Source organism: Pan paniscus, chromosome 10 (genome assembly GCF_029289425.2).
Source record: "Pan paniscus chromosome 10, NHGRI_mPanPan1-v2.0_pri, whole genome shotgun sequence".
Taxonomy (NCBI): domain Eukaryota; kingdom Metazoa; phylum Chordata; class Mammalia; order Primates; family Hominidae; genus Pan; species Pan paniscus.
This window is the reverse complement of record NC_073259.2, coordinates 84,550,361-84,570,936: the sequence shown is the minus strand read 5'-3', so window position 1 is coordinate 84,570,936 and position 20,576 is coordinate 84,550,361. Positions and strand designations below refer to the sequence as shown.

The 20,576-nt window shown below is 37.1% G+C and overlaps 1 protein-coding gene and 1 long non-coding RNA gene across 7 annotated transcripts in view; one reads left to right on the top strand and one right to left on the bottom strand.

The window, feature by feature from the left end:
• The window catches only part of OSBPL8 (oxysterol binding protein like 8), a 208,020-nt gene that overhangs the window by 23,431 nt on the left and 164,013 nt on the right, over window positions 1-20,576 (top strand). The window lies entirely within an intron of this gene.
• LOC112441425 (uncharacterized) overlaps window positions 1-20,576 on the bottom strand; it is a 198,397-nt gene that overhangs the window by 149,649 nt on the left and 28,172 nt on the right. Inside the window, exon 1 of the long non-coding RNA XR_010108849.1 lies at window positions 1-20,576. This exon is cut by the window's left edge and continues 20,388 nt beyond it; it is cut by the window's right edge and continues 28,172 nt beyond it. This is a non-coding gene — a long non-coding RNA (uncharacterized LOC112441425).

Sequence of the window (20,576 nt, the reverse complement as noted above, 5' to 3'; positions counted from 1 at the left end):
GCTTGATTTTTTTTTTTTTTTTGGTATTTTTAGTATTTAATATTTAGTATTTTAGTATTTAGTGTTTGGTATTTTTAGTTTCACCATGTTGGCCAGGCAGGTCTCTAACTTTTGACCTCAGGTGATCTGCCCGAGTCGCCTTCCCAAAGCGCTAGGATTACAAGTGTGAGCCACCACACCAGGCCTAGTTGTGCTAGATTTTTTACGTTTTTTCTGATTTTGAACATTGCTACTTAAACAGCGTCATTTTGCCTTTCTCTACTTCTGTAGTCTTTCCTGCTTTCCACCTCACACCCCCCCAATATCACTTAAAAAAATACTAAAAAAAACCCAAACTACTTTATTCAGGTATAATTTACACCTGAATAAAATGAAACCATTTTAAGTACATAGTTTGATTCATTTTGACAGATGTATACACCCATGTTACTGCTACCACAATAGATACAGATATAGAACTTTCCATCAGTCCCCAAAATTCTCTTGTGCCCTTTGAACTTAATCTTTCCCTTTCCTACTCTATGTCAGACAATGACTGATTTGGGTTCTGTTACTGTGGATTGCTTTTGTCTGTTCTAAGATTTCATATGAACGGAATCATAGAGTATGTACTCTTGTCTGGTTTATTTTGCCCTGCATATTTTTGAGATTATTCCTTTTTATTTTGGGATAGTATTCCATGGTATAGGAATACTATTACAGTATTGTAATGAATATCCAATTTGTTTATCCATTCACCTTTTGATAGACATTTGACTTGTTTGTAATTTTCGGTTATTGTAAATGAAGCTACTGTGAACATCCATGTACAAATTTTTGAGTGGACATGTTTCCATTTTTCTTTGGTAAATACTTAAGAGTAGCTGTACCATTTTGCATCTCACAAGCAATGTATGAGAGTTCCAGTTGCTCCCCTTCTCATCAACACTTACATTTTCAGTTAAAAAAATTTAATTAACATTCTAGTGGTTGTGTAATAGTATCTCATTGTGGTTTTTCATTTGCGTTTCGCTGATGACTGTGGTAGTAAGCATCTTTTCTTGGATTTATTAGCCATTTGTATTTTTTTTGTAAATTGTTTAAATCTTTTATTCATTTAAAAAATTGTTTTCTTATTGATTTCTTATTGAAGGTTCTTTAGTCAGAATCTGAGTCATTTGTCTAATATATGTGTTGTGCATATTTTCTAACAGTTTATGTCTTGCCTTTTTTAAAAACTGTTTTTAAAGAGAAGTAATTTAATTTTTTGAAATTTAGCATATCTGTTTTCTTTCATGGTTTATATTTTTTGCATATCTTAAGAACTTTTTGTCTACAAATTTTTATTTTCCCATTTTTATTCTAGAAGTTTTATAATGTTGGCTTTTGTATTTAGATTTGTGATTCATTTTGAGTTAATTTTTGTTTAGTATAAAAGCCAGGCTGTTGTGGTTGTTTTTGTTGTTTTTAATGAATATCCAGTTTTTACTGAAAGTATTTTCTTTTTCCCAGTGGGTTTCCTTGGCAGTTTTGTTGAAAATTAATTGACTCTGTTTATGGGTCCGTTTCTAGACTCCTTATTCTATTCCATTGATATATGTGCGGTATGCTAGTACCACATTATTTTGAATGTTTTTGTAAGTTTTGAAGGTAGTGTAAATCTTCCAAACCAACATCATCTCGAAAATAGTAAAAAAAACTTTGCATAGTTGACTCTCTTGACCTCATTGCTTGTGTGTATGTGTTGCTGATTTTTGTTTTTCATTTGTTTCTTTTTGTGAGTTTCTGCTTTCTAAGATGTTGCCACCACCAGGGACTTCCTGCTTGTTATTTTCCAATGCAGATATTGTATATATTAAGGAAGAAGCAAAGTACTTTCAGCTAGTCGGAAGGAATTAGACAGCAATTGGTATTCTTCTGTAGCCCGTTATTGGTAGTAAGCAACTCTAGATTCCAATAGTATATGATTTTTGACAAGGTCAGTAAATTGGGGTTGCAGCAACAAAAGTGTGTACCAGAAGCCCTGTGTTTAAATACCAAGTCTGATACTTGACAGGAAATGAAATTGTAACACTTTTCAATTTAAAATTGTGTTTCTTTTCCTTCTTCGCCCATTCTTTAACAGAAACATTCCTATCCTTGCCTGAAGCAGTCTTTTGCAGGAACATTTGAGGTACTGTAATGGCAGTTGCCAAACTATAGTGTGTGCTAATTGGGAACATGTTGAATTGAAGAAAAATGTTAGATAAAAATTGCATTTAATTGTGTTTCTGACTACATATAAATGGACATTTAAAAAATCTCATTAATGAATACAATTCCTGGTTTCAAAATAGCACTCAGGTATTTTCCCCTTCTTAAACCACTTTAGTTTACAGTAAAAATATTAGGAGAAAAGGTAAAATGTAGCATATTCAATTATAATATTGATTATACATGAATGTTTTATTTCACGTGTATTTTTGATCTTTCCGATTAAATCGTGTGCTTTCCTAGATAGAGATTTTATCTTCTGTTTATTTTGCCTCATTTCTCACATACTGGAAATGACGATAGATGTTGGTTATGCATTTGAATTAACTTGTTTTGATGAATAGTAAGTCCCAGGCTATAGTAGGAATATAGATGTATTTTTTTTCCTACTGAAATCACATTTGTCCTTTGAAAGACATTTCTAAGCTTTGCACTTGATAACAGCTTAGATTTTTGGAAAACCGGTAGGTAATGAGGTGGAGATGAGGTTAATAATCTCATTTCTGAGCGCTTGAGTTTCTCCCCTTTAAGTTGTTGATATAGACTGATCGTTGTTAAGTGCTTTTGGAGGGCTGGTCATCACTTGTTTGTGTCTGCTCCTGTATTTGCCTCATAAAGACTTCAGTGGATTGCAAGATCAGTCAGACAAATGGAAACATCAGTCAGCTGCTCAAATAGATATTTTTAGAAATGTTTTTCTTCTTAGTCCTAATCATGAAGTTTACCGCAAATCCTTCATTTGATAGTGGGTAAGAAGAAATGAAGCAGGAGCTCCAGAGAAGACACCTTGAGTAGTAGGATCCAAATGAAAATTGAAGAAGAGATTACATTCCTGAGTAAACATTTTTTTCTCCTTATGATTATTATCAAAACCTGGTCTTAAAAAAAACCTGGTTCTTGCATATGGTTATAGGATAGGTCTTATGTAATGGAGTTTAAAAACCTAGCAAGAAACACATAAATGAATACTATGCTATTGTATTTTTTTCTTATTATAGGATATATGGTGTTTTAAAATGTTCTACGTCTGACATTGATTTTACTTTTGTAAATTCATTTAAAAATATTTTGAAGTTAATTTTTATTTTATTTCCTTATTCAAAGGTAGACTATTTTGGTTACAAATGTCTGAAATAGTACCTATATCAATTTAGGGTTTTTCAGTTCAAGTAATAGAAAGGTTTGGGTAACTTAAATGATTTACTAGGATGATAAGCTCATTTTCTTCCAAGATGAAAAATGGAGTTTTAGAAATAATAGACATTTGAACAGCTTTAGGGATCTAGAGAGCAGAAAGCAACAATCTTTGTGGAGCCCCCATTAGGATAGTTTTTTTTGTGATTGTTTTTCATTCACGTGATCACTCTGCTTGTGATTCACATTTATCAGAGAGAGAGAGACAGGCACGGACTAATTGGTCTGGCTCTTTTTTTTTTTGTCCACTCTTTTTGCTAGGGGAGCGTGGAGTACCAAGATTGCATATGTTGGAGGAGGGATGTTCCTTTCCCAAAAGAAGATCAAGGTGGATGTTAACAGAGGAAGGGGAAATGGGTCAGGACAGGTTAAAACAAAAATCCAATACTGCCGTAGTTTCTAGGTGGATATAACATTTTTAGAAATCTTATAATACAATATTAACTTCATTGGCTGAACCCAAGCCTTTCAGCCTTTATAGATTTGCCATGATCCTAATACATATAAGCATTCATTGTATTCATTATTAATTACTTCATAGATTCAGTGTGTGACGAAGGGAGATGATTTTTAACAAATAATAAAGTGAAATAATCTAGTTTTGCTATGTTGTTTGAGCAACATCAAATAGTTTTGCTTAAAATAGATAATTTATAGTGATTTTTTTTCACTATGGTATTTTCTTAAATATATTAAGTGCTTTTCATTTTCTGATACCACCTAGTTTAATTGGGGGTGAATATCAGAGAAATTAGAATGTTATTTCAGCTGAAGGAGCACAGTTTTTTTTTTTCTTCTTAGAGAATATAGTGCCTCAGATACAGTCCACAACAAAAATTTTTGTTTAGAAAAGAAAAATTTTAAGGAACAGATTTGTCCATTTCTGTGTATTTTTTGGTCAGTTTTTTTTTTTTTTTTTGAGAAGGAGTCTTGCTCTCTTGCCCAGGCTGGAGTGCAGTGGCGCGATCTCGGCTCACTGCAAGCTCCGCCTCCTGGGTTCACGCCATTCTCCTGCTGCCTCAGCCGCCTGAGTAGCTGGGACTACAGGTGCCCACCACCATGCCTGGCTAATTTTTTGTATATTTAGTAGAGATGGGGTTTCACCGTGTTAGCCAGGATGGTCTCGATCTCCTGACCTCGTGATCTGCCTGCCTCGGCTTCCCAAAGTGCTGGGATTACAGGCGTGAGCCACCGCACCCGGCCTTTTGGTCAGTTTTTTTTAGTGTGCAGTACTTAATTACTATACCTTCAAAACTAAACAATTACTATACCTTCAAGACTACTGGATTTGATTTTAAGTTTTACTACATGGCCTGTTAATTCAGTTATCTCTCCCCCCACCCACACATGTTGAAGGCTTTCAATTGTTTCCTATTTGTATATACACAATACTCTTCACATATTGTCACAGTTTGATACATCTTATTAATATTTTCCTGTCTCCTCATTCTCCATTTCTTAAAATCCATGTGGGTTTGCCAAAAAGGTGCCTGTAGAAATGTACAAGCAATTGGTCTGAAGGGACTAGTTTTTATAACCTGAGTTGGACCTAACTTGAATGATGGAGGGAATACTTTATTACCATTGAATTACTGAAAGTCAAATTTAGATTGCTGATCTGCTTGGAAGCTAACTAAGAAAAGGAGAATGGTGTCACTTAAGTAACACAACTTGTTTTTCTTTGTGCTTGTTTTATGATGCTAAGTGAGTGATAAAAGGTGATACAATGACTTTAAAAAGCACTTCTGGTGGTTTTATAAGGCAATTTTCCCTGCTCTTGCTCACTCTTCTCTGTCCTGCCACCATGTGAAGAAGGTCCCTGCTTCCCCTTTGCCTTCTGCCATGATTGTAAGTTTCCTGAGGCCTTCTCAGTCATGTGGAACTGTGAGTTAGTTAAACCTCTTTTTATAAATCACCCAGTCTCGGGCAGTTCTTTATAGCAGTGTGAGAATGGACTAACACAATGGTACTATAACATTTAATAAAAATAATAGGGATGGCAATTTATTATGTCTATAGTTGGGTTCATTTATGTAGTTCATTGATGAGAACTTATGTTGTTTCTGGAAGTGGAAGATCTTCAGTCTAATACTCCTTTGTTAGTTATGTCTTCAGGGAAGTGAATTAAGCCTTCATGCCTTTATTGCTTTATTATACTATAAAGAGTCTGTTTGCTTGATGATAAAGTTAACTCCTTATCTCTGCCAGTCCACAATTCTTAAGTGTCTAAGGAGCACCTACTGTGATAGGCACCTCCTGTGGTAGGCAGTCTTCTAGGTGTTGGGAATACCTCACTGAACAAAACAAACTGCTTATGGAGCGCTTCTATTTGGGGATATAATATACTATACTTATATGTGGGGATATAAACAAATGTGTATGTCAGGTGTTAAGTGTCTTGGAGAAAAAAGTAGTTGGTAAAAAGATGAATAAAAGAATGGGAGGAGGCAAGTTGCTATTTTGCTATTTGTAGCTAGGATGGTCAGGGAAGATCTATTTGATAAAATGGCATTTAAACAAAGAAACCTGCAAGAAGTGAGAGAGTGAACCATAAGGAAGAGTGTTTTAGGCAAAGAACAGCAGATACAAAAACCTTGTGGTGGCTGGGTGTGGTGGCTCACAGCTGTAATCCTAGCACTTTGGATGGCTGAGGAGGGAGGATTGCTTGAGGCCAGGAGTTCAAAACCAGCCTTGGCAACATAGTGAGACTTTTCTACAAAAAAAAAAAAAAAATTAGCCAGGCCCGGTGGCACGTGCCTATAGTTCTTACTACTTGGGAGGCTGAGTAAGGCTGAGGATCCCTTGTTTCCAATAGTTTGAGATTATAGTGAACTATGATCTTGCCACCACACTCCTGACTGGGCAACAGAATGAGACCCTGTGTCTAAAAAGAAAAGGAAAAAAATGTGGAAATCTGCTTGACATGTTAAAGGAATATCATATCATAGAGGCTTTTGTGGATGGTGCAGAATGAGCAATCAGCATGTTACTTCACTACTCTGAGCCTTAGTGTCTTCATTTTGAAAATGGGGCTATAGTGAAAAATTACTTGCTTTATAGGGTTTATGTGATGACTACATTATGTAATAATGCATTTAAAGCAACTAGTAATGTGTCTTCGAGTATAAAGTGGATCATGTTCCTGCCTTGCATAGGCTTTTCATTGGTTTCCTCTTTCACAGTGAATAAAATCCAGACTCTACTGTCTCTAGAGCCTTATCTCAGATAGTTCTCCTCATTGCTTACTATGCTTTAGCCATGCTGGCCTTTGAATATTGAGCCTATTCTCATCTCGAGTCTTCTTCCCCCACTAGCTTCTTCAGTTTTTCACAGAAAGGGTTTCAACGATGTATTCAGATACAGATCTACTGTTTTAATAGAAAGCCAAATGAACAGTGACTTAAATAAGAATTTTTTTTTTTTTTTTTTTTTTCTGTTTGGTAGTAGCAGGTAGGTAATCCAGAGCTGGCATGACACTGCTATTCTAAGGCAAGTACAAATGGTTAGTTGCTTCATGGTTTAGAGGCTCAAAAGGTTTCAGCTGGGTTTCGTAATCTGACATATCTTCTAAGCTTTGATTAGGTTTCTACAAATCCACTCACCAACTGATTTGTTTTTGGAAGGGGATAGTAACAAGTGCCCAAGAAGAGAAAAATAGCAAGGATTCCAGTTTTCTTAAATTTATTTTTCTGAAGTTTTAGCATTATCTTGTATTTTCCTTATAGTATGCACCTAAATATCCTAGTTCAGTTTCTGATTGTTAGTTCATAATGCTTTAAATAATTGTTGTTCCTAAGCAGAAGCCCTTAGTATAAGAAACAGCTTAGAATCCTTAATGTTTCTCACATTTGAAATTCATAATGATATTTTAGCTTTGTCATAGTTAAAAAAAAAAACAAAACTAAGATTGAAATGAAGTAGTGACATAATAACTTCATACTGCTTTTTCAGAGGTAGACCACACTACCCCTGTTTTGGACTTTGGTATCCTTGGTTAATTCTGGCATAAGATTGTGTTACAGCTTGAGAGCAGGTTGGGAGAAGTGAAAAATTTGATGAAATTTTAAAGTTGCTATACTTTACTTATTTTTATTTTTATTTTTTTGAGACAGGGTCTCCCTCTGTTGTCCAGGCTGCAGTGTAGTGGTGCCACTATAGCTCACTGCAACCTCTGCCTTCTGGGCTCAAGTGATCGTCCCACCTCAGCCTTCCCTAGTAGCTGTCTATAGCTATAGCTATAGCTAATTCTATAGCTATAGCTATAGCTAATTCTATAGCTATAGCTATAGCTAATTCTATAGCTATAGCTATAGCTAATTCTATAGCTATAGCTATAGCTAATTCTATAGCTATAGCTATAGCTAATACTATAGCTATATCGTTGTGTGTGTGGGTGTGGGGGTGTGTGTGTGTGTGTGTGTGATTCTGTTACACTTCCTTATCTTCTTTGGCTTGTGACAACTATCTTTTATTTTAGGATGTACCCTTTCTATAGTACTCACTTGATTCATTTAATTTCTGAAGCTTTTTGGGTGATGACTAACTTCATTGCAGAGGCATTTGGTTATTAAGACTGGACTCGACAAGGCATGATTTATATATAAAAGGATTGTTCAAATTGTCTAAAAGCACATAGAAAAAATTCTGGTAATCACAACTAACTCTTATTTACAAGAGTGAAGTTTCTTAGAAATGGCTCGTGAATCATGATTTCATCTTCTGTTAATAATAATAATACTTTTTTTTTTTTTTTTTTTGAGACGGAGTCTCGTTCTGCATGTAGCCCAGCCTGGAGTACAATGGCATGATCTTGGCTCACTGCAGCCTCCGCCTCCCAGGTCCCAGTTCAAGCAATTCTCCTGCCTCAGCATCCCGGGTAGCTGAGATTACAGGCATGTGCCACCATGCCCAGCTAATTTTTGTATTTTTAGTAGAAACAGAGTTTCACCATGTTGGTCAGGCTGGTCTTGAACTCCTGACCTCATGATCCGCCCACCTTGGCTTCCCAAAGTGCTGGGATTACAGGTGTGAGCCACCGTGCCTGGCCAACAATAATGCTTATATATTAGAAGGTAAAATGCTACAGGGGGTTGTATTTGGTAGCAGTTAAGTAGACAGGGATAAACAGACAGTTGGAAGACAACTCTGTATTGATTTCTTGCATTTCTGCATATCTTGCAAGTAAAGCACTGACTGCCTGTTACTCTAGACTATCTTTTCAAGAATGTTTATCTAGTGAGCAGCCTTGGAAGATAATGATAGTATTTTCCTCCTTAGGAAAAGAAAAGGCAGGCATTCTTGCTGTCCATTATAAAATATTTGGGTTCCCTAAGCTCAGGACTCTTCTGTATTGCAACTCAATGTTTTTTGTAGGCATTTCCCTGGGCCTGTCTTGGTATGGATAAGATAATTCGATAACTAGAAAAGGTGGGAAAGTAATTGGAACATGTAGGATTCTCCAAACTGATGGCTTTACAAATGTTTTAAATTTTGCTTCACTTTAAAGAACTACCCGTAGAGCTCTCAGACCCATGTATTATAGCTGTGGTTTAAACAAGGAAGATATGTAATTCTAATTGACAGATTTATACTCGATGATAAGGCTTTCCATCAAAAGATTGGAGATATATGTGTATTTCAGTTGTAATAAAATGTTTAACATTTTATTTATTGTTTTGGTTTCCTACTTGAACTGATTTTTCTTTTGAAGAGCTGACTTTTTCCTGATTAGGTAGGATCAAAGGGTTTTAATTGAAGTTGAAAAACCTTAGAAAACTGTAATTAATGTACTTTATTGATTGGTTGTGGTTATTGTAAGTTGCCTCATGTTGCACAATCCCCCCCCACCCCGGCCCACCACCCTCCTTAATTTATTACTCTAAAGACGGGTCCTAATATGGACCTTAAAGTTGAGGTGGTACCGTATACCTTACATTCTTTTGCATTGCAGTGATTATGTCAGCAGTATATAGACAGCAGGTAAAACTGCTGGCTGTTAGATTGTAGAATATTAGAATTTTAAGGAGTGTCAGTAATTGACATTTTAGCCTCATAATTTTACTTATGAGGAAACTGAGGTCCAGAGGTGTAAAGTGGTCCACACCTAGTTCTCAATAGAGCTCTGGACTTAAAAATGAGATTTACTGGCCAGGCATGGTGGCTCACACCTGTAATCCCAGCATTTTGGGAGGCCGAGACGGTGGATCACCTGAGGTCAGGAGTTTGAGACCAGCCTGGCCAACATGGTGAAACCCTGTCTCTACTAAAAATACAAAAATTAGCTGGGCATGGTGGTGCACGCCTGTAATCCCAGCTGCTTGAGAGACTGAGACAGGAGAGTTGCTGGAACCCGGGAGGTGGAGGTTGTGGTGAGCCGAGATCGCACCATTGCACTCCAGCCCAGGTGACAGAGTGAGAGCCTGTCTCAAAAAAAAAAAAAAAAGAGAGAGATTTACTGATAGCAAGTATAAGATTTGTGTATCTCCTCGTGTAATTTTTACAGTTATATATTATATATTAGAAAATATGCAGCTTTTGACTTAAGCCAGTAAATTCATGGATTTTATTAGTTGAGGCTAATCAAAGTTAAAGGCCAGTAAAAAAAATTAAGTAACTGTATACTAGTAGTGCATAGCAAAAATTATGAAATTGGTACACTGACTACTGAGAAATGTTGATATGGGGGAAAATCATTAAATTCATAACTGGCGGCATAATTAAAGTATGTGGCTGATGGAGAAATAAACATTTGAAAAACGTTCAATTAATACTTTTGTGATATATATATCAATAAATAGAACCCACTGATGTAATTATTTTCTATTAATGGAAACTTTTTTTAAATGTATACATATGTTTTCTCCTCCTGGATTGTTTAAAACGTCTGTCATAAGACGGCATGTAATACTCTGACTATGTAGAAATTTGTTTCAAGGTTCTGTGAATTAAAATTGAAGTAGTGTGTATAAGAACAGTTAGCAGAAGTGGAAAGCAACACAAATGAACTTTTCATGTACAACTTACACTGAAGTCCACAACTCTTACCTATGTATATATCCAAGTAACCACTATTCAAGTGAAGACATAGACTATTTCCAGCACCCCAGTAGGCTCTCCTGTGCTCCCCTGTAGTAACTCTCCCTTCAGGGATAAGCACCTAGCACAATGGTTGGCACATAGTAGGTATTCAAAAATACTAGTTCAGTGAAATAAATGAAGTCTTAATATCTTACATAATTGAATGGGTTCTTTGTACATTACAGTTTTTACCTTTGTAGTTTTCCCTTTGTTTTTATTTTTGTAAATGTTTAAAATGTTATTACATTTGGGGACATTTTTCTTTTATTTTTTATACTCCCTCAAAGATAAGTTATTTCGTCGTGTATTAGGTAAATATTCAATTTTCAGTTCCTCTCTCCAATAATTCAAAGTTAAAATATTTGTCATATTTGATCTGCAGTTAATTTTGTTGTAGTCTTAAGTTTTTTCCCCCCAATTTGAGAGTAGACGTTTTAAAGTTCAAATAGATCAATTATCAGTTGTTAAGAGCATATGTATCTACAGTGTTACCATTTATGCATAATGAATATTGCTCTTCCCTCAAATTACTTATATTCTGTGTCACACACCAGTAATTAACCTCACATTTAGTTTTGAACATTCTTTGACTTATTACATAAGTAATGGTCATGTCAAATAAATATTTGGTAAAAATATCACATATTCCTTTTCCTCACTTTTTTAAAAAGACCTTCAGAGATTGTGTTACTTTATGTGTATATTTTTCTGTTTACTCTTTTTCATATATAAACTTTATATAAATATTATCCTCCAAAATATCAGGAAAATTTCTTAATGACATAAAATATCCAGCAAATGTTCAAATAATTCTGACTGAGAAATTTTTAAAAATTTATTTGTATCAGGATTCAAACAAGGTCTGTACACCTCAGTGGTTAGTATGCCTCTCAAGTATCTTTTAAGCCATAGGTTTCTCCTGTTTTTACCCCCCTTTGCAGTTTGTTAAAGAAGCCTAGTTGTTTTGTAGTTTACCACAGCCTGGAGTTTGCAAATTGATTACCGTGTGTCATTTAAAATTGTAATTATGGCTGGGCGCGGTGGCTCACGCCTGTAATCCCAGCACTTGGGGAGGCTGAGGTGGGCGGATCACCTAAGGTCAGGAGTTCGAGACCAGCCTGGCCAACATGACGATACCCCGTCTCTACTAAAAATACAAAAATTAGCTGGGCGTGGTAGTGTGCACCTGTAATCCCAGCTACTTGGGAGGCTGAGGCAGGAGAATCACTTGAACCTGGGAGGCGGAGGTTGCAGTGAGCCAGGATTGTGCCACTGCACTCCAGCCTGGGCAACAAAGCAAGACTCCGTCTCAAAAAAAAAAAAAAAAAGTAATTAGATCTCTAGTCTTGATATGAATTAATTTTGATTTTCTTTTCTTTTTTCTTTTTGCCAAAAAAAACTTCACAGTGGAATATACTTTGTATCAGGAAGTGTGTAATACCTGGTTGTCCTTTCTTTGTTTTTAAAACAAAAGCAGCACTTTCCAATTATTATACCCGTTTTTCAGGATTTGTGTGAAGATCAGTGATGGTGTATGGAAAACATTTGGGAAAGGCCCTGCCATTTAAAAAAAAATTTAATTGCTCTTACTACTCTTATTTGGTTTTCCAAGTTAAATTTTTAGTTGTACTGTCAGTAGTTATAGGATGCTAAAAGGCCAGCACAGTTGAAATTATCACCTCCTAACAAATAACTTATAATCTTCTAAGATTTAAATTTGTACATAGTTTTTTCTATGAAATTTTTGTGCCTGCTATTATATTGCTTTCATGGACAGTTTTTAATTTAGGGTTATAGTTTGGTACTTATGGACATTTTTATTCCTATATCTTATTTAGCTCCAATTTTATTTATTATGAGAACAGTCTGTTAACAACATTAAAGGATTCATTCATCTTAGTGCCATTTTTTCTCTTTCCTTCATTCTTTGTTTATGTATGTACTATAAATGATTCTAATTCATAGTACTTATATACTGTATTTTGTTTTCTAAAAAAGTTAACGTATCATAATCTCTTTTCCATATTGTTTTATAGTCATCATAGTCTTTTAAAGGGAAGTTATGCTTTGCCATTGAGAAGATTTGTCATATTCATAATTTCTTTGTTTTTTGAGTTAAATGAAGAGTTATATTGCTATTTAAGTTTTCTTTTTCTTGGAAGTGAGTACATGGATGTCTAAGTCTGCCTGGGCTGCTGTAATAAAATACTATAGACTAGATGGCTTAAACAACACATTTATTTTCTGCAGTTCTGGGGGCTGGAAAGTCTGAGAGCAGGGTGCCAGCATGGTCAGGTTCCAGTGAGGGCTGTCTTCCTGGCTTGCAGACAGGTGTCATCTTGCTGAGTCCTCACATGGTGGAAACAGGGGAAGCAAGCTCTCTTGTATCTCTTCTTACAAGGGCACTAATCCCAGCATGAGGGCTCCACCCTCATGACATGATTACCTCCCCAAGGCCCTATCTCCACATGTCATCACATTGGGGATTAGGATTTCAGCATGTGAATCTTGGAGAAGATACAAATACTGGAGAGGACATAAATATTCAAGTTCATAGCAGTGAGGAATTGACTTTTTATAAAATACCTGTTGTTTAAGTGCTCTAAATTTTCCCTTTGACTCTATGGATAGCTGCTACATTCTCTGTGAACTCCACCCTTATTCTTCCATTAGCCTTGGTTTCAGGGAAGAAGAATACTTTAGAAATGTGGAAAGAACAAAACAGTAAACTTTCCTTCCCTACTCTCCTTTAAATTTTGTTTTCCTCTAAAAAATATAAAAATAAGTTTATGGTTAATTTTTGAGCAGATAATACAGGTTAACACAGTAGAAATAACAATTTCTTACTGGAAACTCTGGATAGGAACCTGGCTGGGCATGGTGGCTCATGCCTGTAATCCTATCACTTTGGGAAGCTGAGGCGGACAGATCACTTTATCCCAGGAGTTCAGGACTAGCTGGGGAAACAGAGCAAGACCCCGTCTCTACAAAAAATACAAAAATTAGCCAGGTGTGGTGGTATGCGCCTGTAGTCGCAGCTACTTGGGAGGCTGAGGTAGGAAGATCACTTGAGCTCATTCACAGTGAGCTGAGATCACACCATTGCACTCCAATCTGGGTGACAGTGACATCTTGCCTCTAAATAAATAAATATAGGAATTTACTATATTTTAGTACTTTTAACACTATTGGCTTAGGACCTTGTCTATTTATCATATGTCTTAGTTCATTTTGTGTTTCTGTAAAATAATGCTTGAGGCTGGGTGATTTATAAAGAAAAGAGGTTTGTTTAGCTCATTATTCTTCAGGCTGCACAGGAAGCATGGCATTGACATCTGCTTAGCTTCTGGTGAGAACTTTGGTGCCACATCAGAACATGACAGAGAAGGTCAAAGGGAAAGCAGGCACATGTGAAGAGATACCAAACCTAAAGGGTGTCCTGGCTTTATAGCAACCCACTTTACTGGGAACTGACTTATTCCCTTGAGAACTCATCCCATCTTGCCAGAGTGAGAACTCATTACTGAGAGAATGGCACCAAGACATTGATGAAGAATCTGCCCCCATGATCCTAACACCTCCCACCAGGACCACCTCTCAACACCACCACACTAGGGATCAAATTTCAAAATGGGATTTGGTAGGGACAGGCAAACCATATCTAAACCATAGCACCATATCACTTTTTTTTTTCATTTTTTGGATTTTATTGAAGCACTTTTTTTCTCTTTTAAAACTTTGAGTTCTAGAACTAGTTAATTCATGAGTTGTCCTTGTAGTCTATTTTACTTCAAAGATTAACCTATTAGAAGGAAAGACAGGTTCATTTATTCACAAATGAGATGACAGCATTAATTTTTAAGTGACTCAGTGTGAATAATCAGCACATCATGGAAGGGGATCACAGTATTACAATTGATTTCATTCTAAATGGCACCAGACCAATTTGTTGTGTTTGAGGCAAGTTGATATGTCCTCAGTTTGATCTCTAATTGTGTATTTCCAGACAAAAAATTTACTTTTTTCCCCAATTATTTTATTATGGTAAAATAAATCATCTTAAATCATCTTAACCCTTCTTTAGTATAAAGTTCATTGGTATTGTGTACATTTATATTGTATAAACATCAGTATCATCCATTTCCAGAACTCTTCATCTTGCAGAATTGAAACTATATGTCCATTAAACAATAACTCTCCATTCTCTCCTCCCCCTGTCCCCTGGCGATCATCATTCCACTTTCTGTCTCTACAATTTTGGCTATTGTAGATACATCATAAAAGTGGAATCATAGAGTATTTGCCATTTTGTGACTGGCTTATTTCACTTAGCATAATGTCCTCAATGTCTATTCATGGTGTAGCATATGTCAGAATCTCCTTCCTTTTAAAGGCTGAACAATATTCCATTGTATGTATATACCACATTTTGCTTGTGCCTTCATTTGTCGATGGGTTGTTTCCACATTTTAGTTATTGTGAATAATTCTGCTGTGAACATGGGTGTACAAATGTCTCTTCAAGACTCTACTTTCATTTCTTTTGTTTACTTACCTAGAAGTGGAATTGCTGGATCATATAGTAATTCTGTTTTTTAATCTTTTGAGGAACCGTCATACTGTTTTCCGCAGTGGCTGTACCATTTTACATTCCCACCTGCAGGGCACACAAGTTCCGGTTTCTCCACATAGCATACATCACTTTTTAATACACTTATTTTGGTAGGGAGAAACATTAGTCTTGTTATTTACGCCCCTTTATAGTCACAATATGTTTGCATAATTAGGAATTGAGTTTTGACTGTTGTGGAAACCCAAGGTATGTGTTTTGAACAGTTGAGAGTATTATTATTCACACTATGCTGAGTGATGAGTTAGTGGGTGTAAGAAAGATTTGGACCCTGCTGTTGGATTCTTAAAATATAAGAAGTGCTTTTAGGAAGAAAATGGCTGGATAAGTAAGGTGATGGAAATAGATACTTTGCTCTTTCTATCTGATACATTATTCTTTTGAGCACTTTCTTGTAGAGCAGAAGAATGTCAAAATTTTACCTGCTCAAATTGCTTCTCTTCCACAGTACTTTAGAGCATCATGGGAAGCAGCTATTGGGTGGACCCTTGATTAGTGGTTATTTTTCATTTTTATAAAGGCCTAATTAAATAGCATATTTAAATGCAAATTGTCAATCTAAAACACACAAACTTGGATATAATAGGCCTGCTCCTATATTGACTTAATTTTTTTTTCTTTCATTCTTCCGTCTTGTCACACCTTTCTTTCCCCATCATCTCATTATCTCTGATGGAACACATTTACTATGCAATGTGTAGTGCTAGTGGAAATAAAGAATATAGGAGTGACCTTCCACCTTATGACTTACTTGTATTCTCTGCTTGGAATATGCTTCTTGCCATACTTTGTTTGGCTAACTGCCAGTTAACCTTTAGGTCTCAACTTAAACATCACTTCCTATGAGAAGCATCCTGTAACCTCATGTAAGGTCCATGAGGTCATAAATCATGTGTGTGTTGTACACTTTGATTCTCCAGAAAGTAGTGTAGTGCTTGACCCATACCAGGCTCACATTAATTTGTGTAAACTGATTTTCATTATGGAGCCTTGGATCTAATGGGGGGAGGCAGATAGATAAACAAATATTTAGAAATACAGTGTGACCAGTTCTGTACTGGAAGTACTTTGCATGCCAAGGAAGAAAGAACTCTGCACTAGAGAAGAAATGGAGTCCATATTCTCTTCTTTCTTTCTTTCTTTTTTTTTTTTAAAGGAACTAGTGTGATATCAATATACATTTTTAAGTTCATTCACATAAAGGCATTTAGAGTATTTGTTCAAGTTATAACAAAGCTTTTCAAAACAATTAAGTTACCATTATTTTGGGTTTTGTAGCCTTTTATTCAAAGTTGTTATAATCTCTGGTCTCTGAGATATTTTATAGGAGGGTTTGTGGGAGGTAGGTGAGAGGGGAAACTGCTGTTCTTGTTTCTGGTGGTTTTACTAAATAAGCTCCTTCTGTACTGATATGGTTTGGATGTTTGTACCCTCCAAATCTCATGTTGAAGTGTGATTCCCACTGTTGGAAGTGGAGCCTAGTAGAAAGTGATTGGATCACGGGGGCAGATTGCTCATGAATGGCTTAGCGCCATCTCCTTGGTGATGAGTGAGTTCTTGCTCAGTTCATGCAGATTTGGTTGTTTAAAAGAGTCTGGGACATTCCCCCTAACCCGTTCCCTTACTCACCATGTGATATGCTGCTCCCCTTCACCTTCCCCATGATGTAACCTTCCTGAGGCCCTCACCAAAAGTGGATGTGGTCACCATTCTTCCTGTGCAGCCTGCGGAACCATGAGCCATAATAAACATATTTTCTTTATAAATTACCCAGATTCAGGTATGTATTTATAGCACTGCAAGAACAGTCTAATACAAAAAATTGGTACTGAGGAGTGGGGCGTTGCTGTAAAGATACCTGAAGATGTGGAAGTAGCTTTGGAACTGGGTAATGGGCTGTGATTGGAAGTGTTTGGTGGGCTCAGAAGAAGACAGGAAGACAGGGGAAAGTTTGGAATTTCTTAGAGACTGGATAAACAGTTGTGACCAAAATACTGATAGAAATATGGACAGTGAAGGCTAGCCTGATGAGTTCTCAGATGGAAATGAGGAACTTGTTGGGGACTGGAGTAAAGGTCACCCTTTTGCACCCCAGCAAAGAGCCTGGCTGCATTGTGTCCAAATCCTAGGGTTCTGTGGAAGGTCGAACTTAAGAGTAATGACTTAAGGTATCTGGTGGAAGACATTTCTAAGCATTCAAGACATGGCTTGGCTGCTTCTGGCAGCCTGTGATCAGATACAGGAACAAACAAATAACTTAAAGTTGGAACTTATTTTAAAGGGTAGCAGAGCATAAAAATTCGGAAAATTTAGAGTTTGTCCCTGTGATAGAGAAAGAATCCAAGCAGGCAGTGGAGCAACCACTTGCTAGAGTGATTAGCATGACTAAAAGGGAGCCAAGTGCTAATATCCAAGACAATGGGAAAAAGACCTTGAAAGCCTTTTCCAGAGATCTTAGAAGCAGCCTCTCCCATCATAGGCCCAGAGGCCTGGAAGGGAAGAATGGTTTCAGGGACCTGTCCCAGGGTGCCACTGTCCTGCTCAGCATCAGGACACTCCTCCCCACATTCTAGCTGCTCCAGCTCCAGCCTCGGCTCAAAGGGGCCCAGGTACAGCTTGGGCTGCTTCTTTGGAGGATGCAAGCCATAAGCTTTAGTGGCTTCCATGTGGTGTTAAGAGGGCAAGTATAAAGGAGGCTTGGCAGCTTCCCCCTCGATTTTAGAGGATGTATGAGAAAGCCTGGGTGCCCAGGCTAAGCCTGCCTCAGGGGTGGAGCCCTCACAGAGAACCTCTACTAGGGCAGTGTGGAGGGGAAATGTGGGGTTGGAGTTCCCACACAGAGTCCCTTCTAGGGCACTGCCTAGTGGAACTATGGAAAGTGGGCCACCACCCTCCAGACCCCAAAATGGTAGATCTACTGTTAGCTTGTACCCTGAGCCTGGAAAAGCTGCAGGCACTCAAGTCCAACCTGTGAGAGCAGCCATGGGAGCTGTACCCTGCAAAGCCACAGTGGTAGAGCTGCCCAAGGCCTTGGGAGCCCACCCCTCACACAAGTTTGCTGGACATGAAGTCAAGGATTATATTGGAGTTTTAAGGTTTAATGTCTGCCCTGCTGGGTTTTGGACTTGCTTGTGGCCTGTTGCCCCTTTCTTTTGGCTGATTAATACCTGAACCACCAATGTATCTTGTTTTGATCTATCAAGTTACTTGTTTTGATTTTACAGGCTCATAGGTGGAAGGAATTTGACTTGAGTCTTGGATAAGACTTTAGACTTTTGATTGAGTTGATGCCAGCATGACTTAAGACTTTGGGAGACTATTGGGAAGGGATGATTGTATTTTGCAGTGCGAGTAGAACATGAGATTAGTGGGGCCAGCAGAATGATATGGTTTAGATGTTTGTCCCCTCCACATCTCATGTTGAAATGTGATCTCCAATGTTGGCGGTAGGGCCTGGTGGGAAGTATGGGATTATGGGGGCCAATCACTCCTAGGTAATGAGAGCTCTTGCTCTGAGTTCACATGAGACCTGGTTGTTTGAAAGAGTATGGCACCTCCCCACCTCTCTCTCTTGCTCCTACTCTTGCCATGTGATGTGCCCATTCCCACTTTGCTTTCCACCATGAGTAAAAGCTCAGTGAAGCCTCATCAGAAGCTGAGCAGATGCCAGAGCCATGCTTCTGTATCACCGGTAGAGCTATGAACCCAATTAACCCTTTTTTCTTTATAAATTACCCAGCCTCATTTCTTCATGGCAATGCAAAACTGGACTAGTACATAACGGAATTTTGATTTTTTTAGGCTCTTAAAGCCAAGTATTTAAAATTTATCATTGTCATCTATTTTAGCAAATTATAGCCTGTTTTTTATATATATGTACGAGATATTAGTTACCATTCTTAAAATAAATTTATTAATGAATACATTAATAAACATTTATGTTTAATATTAGTCATAGATGGTGAAACCACAGTTGATGAAACACTATTAGTTTATCTTTATAATTAAAAATTTCTTTACAGTAGCTAATAAAAAATTTTTCAGGACCTTGTCTGAAATTTTTTGGAGTTTGAGTCCTCTAAAAGGCCTCTTACCTCCACACCCCCCACCTCTTGTTTATTTTTGCTATAGAATGATTACATTTTTTAATTGTAAAGAGAACATATTTAAACATGTGTACAATACATAAATATGGAGTTTGGTGTGTCATCACAAAGCCAACCCTTATATAAGCACCCATGAGATCAAGAAATGGAACATTGGGCCGGCGTGATGGCTCATGCCTGTAATCCCAGCACTTTGGGAGGCTGAGGCAGGCAGATCACTCAAGGTCAGGAGTTTGAGACCAGCCTGGCTAACATGGTGAAACCCCATCGCTACTAAAAATACAAAAATTAGCTGGGCACTATGACATAACGCTGTAATCCCAGCTACTCAGGAGGCGAGACAGGAGAATCACTTGAACCCAGGAGGTGGAGGTTGTGGTGAGCCGATACTGTGCCACTGCACTCCAGCCTGAACAACAGAGCTAGTCTCCATCTCAAAAAAAAAGAAAAGAAAAGAAAAGAAAAGAAATGGGACATTGACATTGATGGCATAATGTTGAGAGGATTTGTTATGTTTCCTTCATCAACCATATTATTGGTTATTTCTGCTGTCTGTTTTTACCTTTTTTAAATCTCACTTGGTATTCATTAATTGTATTCTTTTCAAAGAACTAACTTTTGGCTTTTTCTCTTTTGTGTTTTAGTGTTCTTTGACATTTATTACTGCTCTTTGTGTCCTTTCTTTTACTTTTTTGTGGTTTAATTTGCTGCTTCAGGGAGGCAAAGTTCTCCTCCACCCTTCTGGGGTCATACGCTTTTCTCTGGTTAGTCTGTCTTATGCCAGAAAAACAAAGACACAAAAAAGCAGTTAGAGCTGAATACTTATAATACGAGGAAGCACAAAGAGCATCAGATTGTGAAAATGTGACAAGAATATGGAGTTTTGACTAGAACAGTTAATTGTGGAGAAGAGGCTAGGAAGGTAAGGTTAGTTTATTAAGGTTTATGTGTGCAGATTTCTCTTGGTCTTGATTTTTCATCCCTGGTGTTAAAAATGTCTTTCTTTCCTCTGGCACAAGGAGGGCACTTTTCACATGGGAGTTTCATCTCCTGCTTTCAGGAAGAAAAAGGAAGGTCAGAGTACCTTTAGCTCAAAATAATCAATATTCCATAGCAGTGTATTTTGGGGTGGCAATCCTGAACTTCTCCACTGCTTTTTCAGATTTTTTGAAATGGATGATTAGCCGTTTGATTTTCCTGTCTTTTATAGCTATGCATTTTCTTTGCATACCTCAGTTCTTATAGTATTTCATTATCATTTCGCTAATATTTTGATTTTTTAAATTGCCACTGTGATTACTTCTTCAATCCATAGGTTATTTAGAAGTATATTTCTTA